General features: G+C 45.8%; 1 pseudogene; it reads right to left on the bottom strand.

The window, feature by feature from the left end:
* Window positions 1-3522: 3522 nt before the first annotated feature.
* On the bottom strand, window positions 3523-3881 carry LOC100358031 (large ribosomal subunit protein eL34 pseudogene; annotated as a pseudogene).
* Window positions 3882-6670: the final 2789 nt, after the last annotated feature.

Below are 6670 nucleotides of genomic sequence, written 5' to 3'. Positions count from 1 at the left end.
CCACCTATGATGCCAGCATCCTATATGGGCATCAGTTCACCTCCCAGCTGTTCCACTTCCCATCTAGCTCCCTACTGATGGCCTGGAAAGCAGCAGAAGATGGTGCAAGTCCTTGGGCCCCTGCACCTACATGGGAGATCTTGAAGAAGCTCCTGGCTCCTGACTCCTGGGTTTAGCCTGGCCCAGGCCCAGCCCTTGTGGCTATCTGGGGAGTAAACCAGCAGATGGAAGATCTCCCTGTCTCTCTCTCTTTCTTTCTTTCTTTCTTTCTTTCTTTCTTTCTTTCTTTCTTTCTTTCTCTCTCTCTCTCTCTCTCTCTCTCTCTGTAAGTCTTTCAAATAAATAAGTCTTTAAAAAAATAATTCTTCGATTGTCAACATGAGGATTCAGGCACACCCTTGCTCCACTTTCAGTAGCAAGCCCGTGACCTTGAAAGAACACAAAGGAGAGATGGAGCACATGAAGGGGTTCCCTGGTTCCCTGGCCCCATGCTCACAAAGATCATCACTTCTTTAGATGTATCTGTATGCATTGCAGCACTTTCCAATCAACCCCACAGGTGGGTACACCTGGAGCCAAAAGGGGGAGACGCTGGAGCTGATTTTCACGGCCCACCCCCTCAGAGGTCTCCTGGAACAGGCTCCTCCTGGATCACAGGCTCATATTCCACACACCTTCAACCTCCATGGTTGCCGACATTGCCTTGGTAGCTTGCAAACGGCCAATGTGGGAACCTCAAGACCGCGAAAAGGAGCAAAATGCAGGAGCTCAGGGCCTTCTTTTATCAGAAGGCTGGTTTCTCTGCACACCATGGCACCAGCCATGCTGTGCCATCCACTTCACTCTAATTTTACCTAAATAAGCCCTCTTTTTCCAATAATTTAGCTCTGTAAAGCTGGTTATTCTGACTATCCACCACACTCACTCTTCCACACACTCACCAACTCTCTCCCATTTTTTCATTTTAATTCATGGGGTTGGCATTGTGGTGTAGTAATGGGCACCAGTTTGTGTCCCAGCTGCTTGCCTTACAATCCAGCTCCCTACTAGTGGCCCGGGAAAAGCAGCCGAAGAGGGCCCAAGCGTTTGGGCTCCTGGGGGCCCCCAGGTGGGTCAGTCATCAGCCCCTGGCTGCATCCTTTCTCCACCCCCTCCCCGATGAGGAAGGAGAATTTAATTTCCTGAGCATGATGACTCCTCAGCTGAAGGCCTGACCCTGGAAAAGTTTAGCTGCCACCGGCCAGGGGCTGAAGGTCACTGGCCCAAGAAGAGAATGTGGTTGGGGCTCCAACTGCATCCACTACACCAGGTACAGCCTTTGCTCACCACGCCATATGTAAAAGAAAGACTGAGAGCATGGGGCTGGCACCGTGGCTCACTTGGTTAATCCTCCACCTGCAGCCGGTATCCCATATGGGCACCGGGTTCTAGTCCCGGTTGCTCCTCTTCCAGTCCAGCTCTCTGCTGTGGCCCAGGAAGGCAGTGGAGGATGGCCCAAGTGCTTGGGCCCTGCACCCCATGGGAGACCAGAAGAAGCACCTGGCAACTGGCTTCGGATCGGTGCAGCACACCGGCCGTAGTGGCCATTTTGGGGGTGAACCAACGGAAGGAAGACCTTTCTCTCTCTCTCTCTCTCTGCCTCTCTCACTGTCTAACTCTGCCTGTCAAATAAATAAATAAATAAATAGCTGAGAGCAGAGCTGCAGCGCCAAAGCACAGGCACATACCTCGCTGGGCAGTGTTTGCCATTCGAAAGGCAATCCTACCCTGGGCTGTACTGTCACAGGGATTGCTTTTGAGTTCCAGTTGAGCCACTGCCACATGGAAAAAGTATCTCACTTGAGCCTAAATTTCTCCTTCTACAAAATAGACAGAACTGGGGCCAGCACTGTGGCGCAGCGGGTTAACACCCTGGGCTGAAGCGCCAGCATCCCATATGGGTGGCGGTTTGAGACCTGGCTGCTCCACTTCCGATCCAGCTCTCTGCTATGGCCTGGGAAAGCAGTAGAAGATGACCCAAGTCCTTGAGCCCCTGCACCCACGTGGGAGACCTGGAAGAAGCTCCTGGCTCCTGGCTTTGGATCGGCGCAGTTCTTGCCGTTGCGGCCAATTGGGGAGTGAACCATCGGATGGAAGACCTCTCTCATTCTCTCTCTTTCTCTCTCTCTGCCTGTCCTCTCTCTGTGTAACTCTGACTTTCAAATAAATAAATAAATATTTTAAAAATTGCCTTTTGAAAGCCTGCTTATAGGGTAGACGGTGCATCAGTATGGATCATACATTGGCTGGAACCTGCTCCAGACTCAGCAAGCTTTAGCTATTTCTCTTTTGCTGTTGCCCAAACTGAAGTCAACCATCTTATAAAATAAAAGATCCACAAATGACACCTGTACTTCCTTTAACACTACTCCCATTCCAGGGCCAGCATTTTCTCTTCCAGGCATCTTGACTTCTTGCCGCTACACTCTGCTGCAGCTCTGAATTTTGAAACACGTTCTCCATCTCAACCTGGAGGCATGTGGTATGCTTGAGAAGAAGCGAGGCTGTTCACTAAAGCATGGAAAAACAGCACATCTGAGGCAGGCGTTGGACACTCTGGTCTCATCTCCGGGTGCTCAAGTTTGAGTTCCAGCTCTGCTGATTCCAGCTTCCAAGTAATACACACCCTGGGAGGCAGCACTCGATCGTTCAAGTACTTAGGTTCCTGCCACTCACGTGGGAGACCTGGATTGAGTTCCTAGCCCTTGACTCCAGTCTGGCCCAGCCCCAGCTGCTGTGGGCACTTGGAGAGTAAACCTGTGAATGAAAGGTCTCCCCCACTCTGTCTCTGTCACTCTTTCTCCATCTCTCTGCCTTTCAAATTAAAAAGAAAAAAATGAAATTAAGGGGCGCTGTGGCATACTGGGCTAAGCCTCTGCCTGTGGCACCGGCATCCCACATGGGCACCGGTTCGTGTCCTGGTTGCTCTTCATCCAATCCAGCTGCTTGCTAATGGCCTGGGAAAGCAATGGAAGATGGCCCAAGTGCTTGGGCCCCTGTATCCATATGGGAGACCTGGAGGAAGCTCCTGGCTCCTGGCTTCAGATTGGCCGTGTTCCGGTTGTTGTGGCCACATGGGGAGTGAACTAGTGGCTGGAAGATCTTTCTCTCTGTCTCTCCCTCTGTCTGTAGTTCTACCTCTCAAACAAATAAATAAAATGTTTTAAAAAATGAAAATATATAATTTTGTTAAAAGTAACAAGAACACTTCTTTACAATGTTTATAGCCTGGAAATAATTTCAAAGAGAATTTACAAATGCTAAAATCCATTCTCTTAAATACTGGAAAGCATGAAAAATTAATAATTTGCACCCTAAAGCAAAAGCATTAAGGAACATTTAAAAAAAAAAACCAGCAACATAAGAAGCAATTCAAATCATTATTGTATCTATGTATCTCTCTGGACTATAAGGCACACATTTTTAAAGATTTATTTATTTATTCATTTGGATTTTTTAATATTACTTAAAAGTTTCATGTTTTTATTTAGCTTGCTGACTCTGTGCTTGTGTCTTGAACACGTTCACAACTATTTTCTGCTCCTTAATAAGGAAAGCACGCTTGATCCTGTCTCGGACACATTTGGCAGACACGGACCCACCACAGGGCCCTCCCTGCTGACTTGTTTTTTCATTTTAGACAATCTCATCCAAACCTCAGGTCTCACAGCATGAACCCCACGAAGGCAGCCTGGGCACAGGCCACCTGCAGATCTGGGTGCCTTCCCAACCTTCTCAGTATAAAGGTACACAATTCTGGTACCAGGAGTTCGGGACGGTCTGGTTTTGTTGGAGGCTGTATTGTAGGATAGCCTACGGCAGCATGTCAAATGCTGGACCATCGTGCCCACCCATCTAATCACCTGAAGCTGCAGGTACCTATCCTCCTAAAACCTGAAATCTACAAGCCCGGACCTAAAACGTGGGCGTGATGACCTGAACATGTTCTGCGATTTCCGGTCTCAACCAGGGGAGACACAGCTCATTTTGGCCCCCAAACGCCGGGTTTCAAAGGCGGCAAAGCCTGGGGATGAGCTTCTGCGATTCACGACTTCAGTAGAGACACCAGGATCAAAGGGTTTCCTAAGCCAAAAGTAGAGAGGCTTGTTCATTATCAGCCTCCCTCCTGCGCCCTTACTCTTGGGTCAGCTCAAAGAACCCATCCCTTAGAGCACCGGTCTCCCACAGCTCCTGAGATGGTGGCAGATTGTAAAACACGTAACTCCAATGAGAGAAAAACAGCTACCAGACCTCAACAAGATTTATTTATTTAAAATGTAGAGTGGCAGAGAAAGAGAGAGAGAGAAGGTGAGAGAGAGAGAGAGATGCGGGGAAAATCTCCCATCTGCTGGTTCACTCCCCAAATAGCCACAACAGCCAGCGCTGGGCCAGACAAAAACCAGGAGCCAGGAACTCCCTCTGGGTCTCCCACATGGATGTCAGGGATTCAAGTACTTGAGCCATTATCTGCTACTTCCCAGGCACATTAGCAGGAAGCTGGGATTCAACCCAGGGCTTCAGCATGTGATACGGACATCACAAGAAGTGGCTTAACCTGCTGAGCCACAAACCACAAATATTTCTTGCTAGATTATTTTGGTATGGAGCTGTATTCATAGTATTTATAATGTTTGATAATGTTCTTCATTTCAGAGAATGTCACACCTTTCTAGGTCATTAAAATTTTATAATCTCGTTTAAATAGCACAGAATATCAAAATAATAGAAATCGACATGAACAGACACGAGTATGCATGCGTATGTGAATAAATTAATATGCAGATGCAAACTCTAAGCTAAATGCAAATATCTAATGTAAACATATGTAGTGAAATCTATACATATTACATAAAAATAGGCTTTTGTCTGTTTTTCAAAATAATTTTTCTTTGCATAAGGTTCATTTATTTATTTGAAAAGCAAGGAGACACAGAGAAAAAGAAACAGAAAGAAAAACTCCACTCACTTTTTTACTCACACAAATGCTTGCAGTAGCCAGGACTGGACTGGGAGCCAGGAACTCCACTGGAGATTTCCACGTGGGTGGCAGGGATCCAGCCCCTTGAGCCATCACCTGTTGCCTCCCAGAGTGCACGTTAGCTGGAAGCTGGCATCAGGAGCGGAGCCAGGACTTGAACACAGACACTCAAACATGGGATGCAAACATCTCAAGCAGCATCTTAACTGCTATACCAACGCTTGCTCCCCAGGCTTCTATCTTGAAATAATCAAGACCGCAGATCTCTTTTATAACTTCTGTCTTTGCCATTGTGATTAAAGTCCCACGCAAATTTCAAAACACGGAATGATTCAAAGGTATAATTTTAAGATTAGTTTAACAGCTGCTTTTAGCACCTGCCAGGTGAAAGACATCACAGGTGCTTCCAATTTGGCTAAGAAGCAGATGCTTCTGGAAGATGCTCCCAGCCCACTTGGAGAGGTATGGGGCAAATTCATTACAATGGGAGAGATTTGAAAGGTTATAATGACTATACCAGGTGCCAAATAACCAAAAAGAAAGAGATCATATTCTCTGATGGTAGAAGGGAAGATGCATGAATACTATTCCAGGGGAAAAGCATTTTCACCAGCCTGTGGTGGACGGGAGGAGAAGGAGTGGGGCTGAGGGAGAGCACAAGCAAAGCCACGGAGCACCTGGAGTCTCTGTGACGTTTTCAGCAATCACCTCTTGGTTCCAAACACTGACAAGACACATCTTCCCTAAGTGTGCAGTGCTGAGAAGCTGGCTGAGCAACAACCTATCATGGAATAAGACTGTAAGCAATTGTAACAAGTCCACCATTGAAGTTAATGAGAGTTGACTTTGGAGACGATAGCTTAGATAGATAGATAGATAAATAGATAGATAGATAGATAGATAGATAGATAGATGATAGATGATAGATAGATGATGATAGGATATAGATGAGATAGAGAGATGATGGACATGGATTAATAGATTTGGATAAATGATAGATTAGATAGATGATATATAGATGGGGTAGACTATGTAGAGAGATAATAGATGTCAACTATAGATGAAAAACAGGTGATATGTAGATGAGATGATAGAAAGATATAGAGATGACAGACATAGATTAATAGATATAGATGATAGACGTTAAATATATGTAGATAGAGATATAAAAATAAATAGAGATACAGTAGATCTTTTTGATAGCTTATCTTTGGAGTATATATGTGTTCTTTGGGATATATAATACACATCTCTTAATACGTATATGCATATATGTTTTGCTTAGGAAACAAGAGTTATGGCATAATATGAAGCCATGTCATCTCTTAGTAGAAGTTAGAGCAAGAAACTGTCTTGGCTGTGGAAGTGTTTACCCTGCCCCAACCCTAAGTAACTGGACTAAGATGTGCTTACTGGAATTCTTGAGCCATCGAGATGATAACTAAACTCCCTATTAGAGAGCCAATTTGTTGTGAGGGAAATTAAGCTATTATTGCCTCTTGAATGTCAGCTGGCAAGCTCCGTCTCTGGCTAATGCCTGTAATTACACAAGCAGCCTTCTGAGCACAACTTGCGGGGCAGCTGGCTATGGCATTTACAGTTGTTATAATAACGCAACAGCCCGCCAAGAAGCACAGCACAAGCACACCTCCA

The sequence above is a fragment of the Oryctolagus cuniculus genome, chromosome 17 (genome assembly GCF_051225735.1).
Source record: "Oryctolagus cuniculus isolate XC-2025 breed Fujian yellow rabbit chromosome 17, ASM5122573v1, whole genome shotgun sequence".
NCBI classification, from domain to species: Eukaryota; Metazoa; Chordata; class Mammalia; order Lagomorpha; family Leporidae; genus Oryctolagus; species Oryctolagus cuniculus.
Note: the sequence above shows the minus strand (reverse complement) of the source record. Positions and strands in the feature narration are given on the sequence as shown.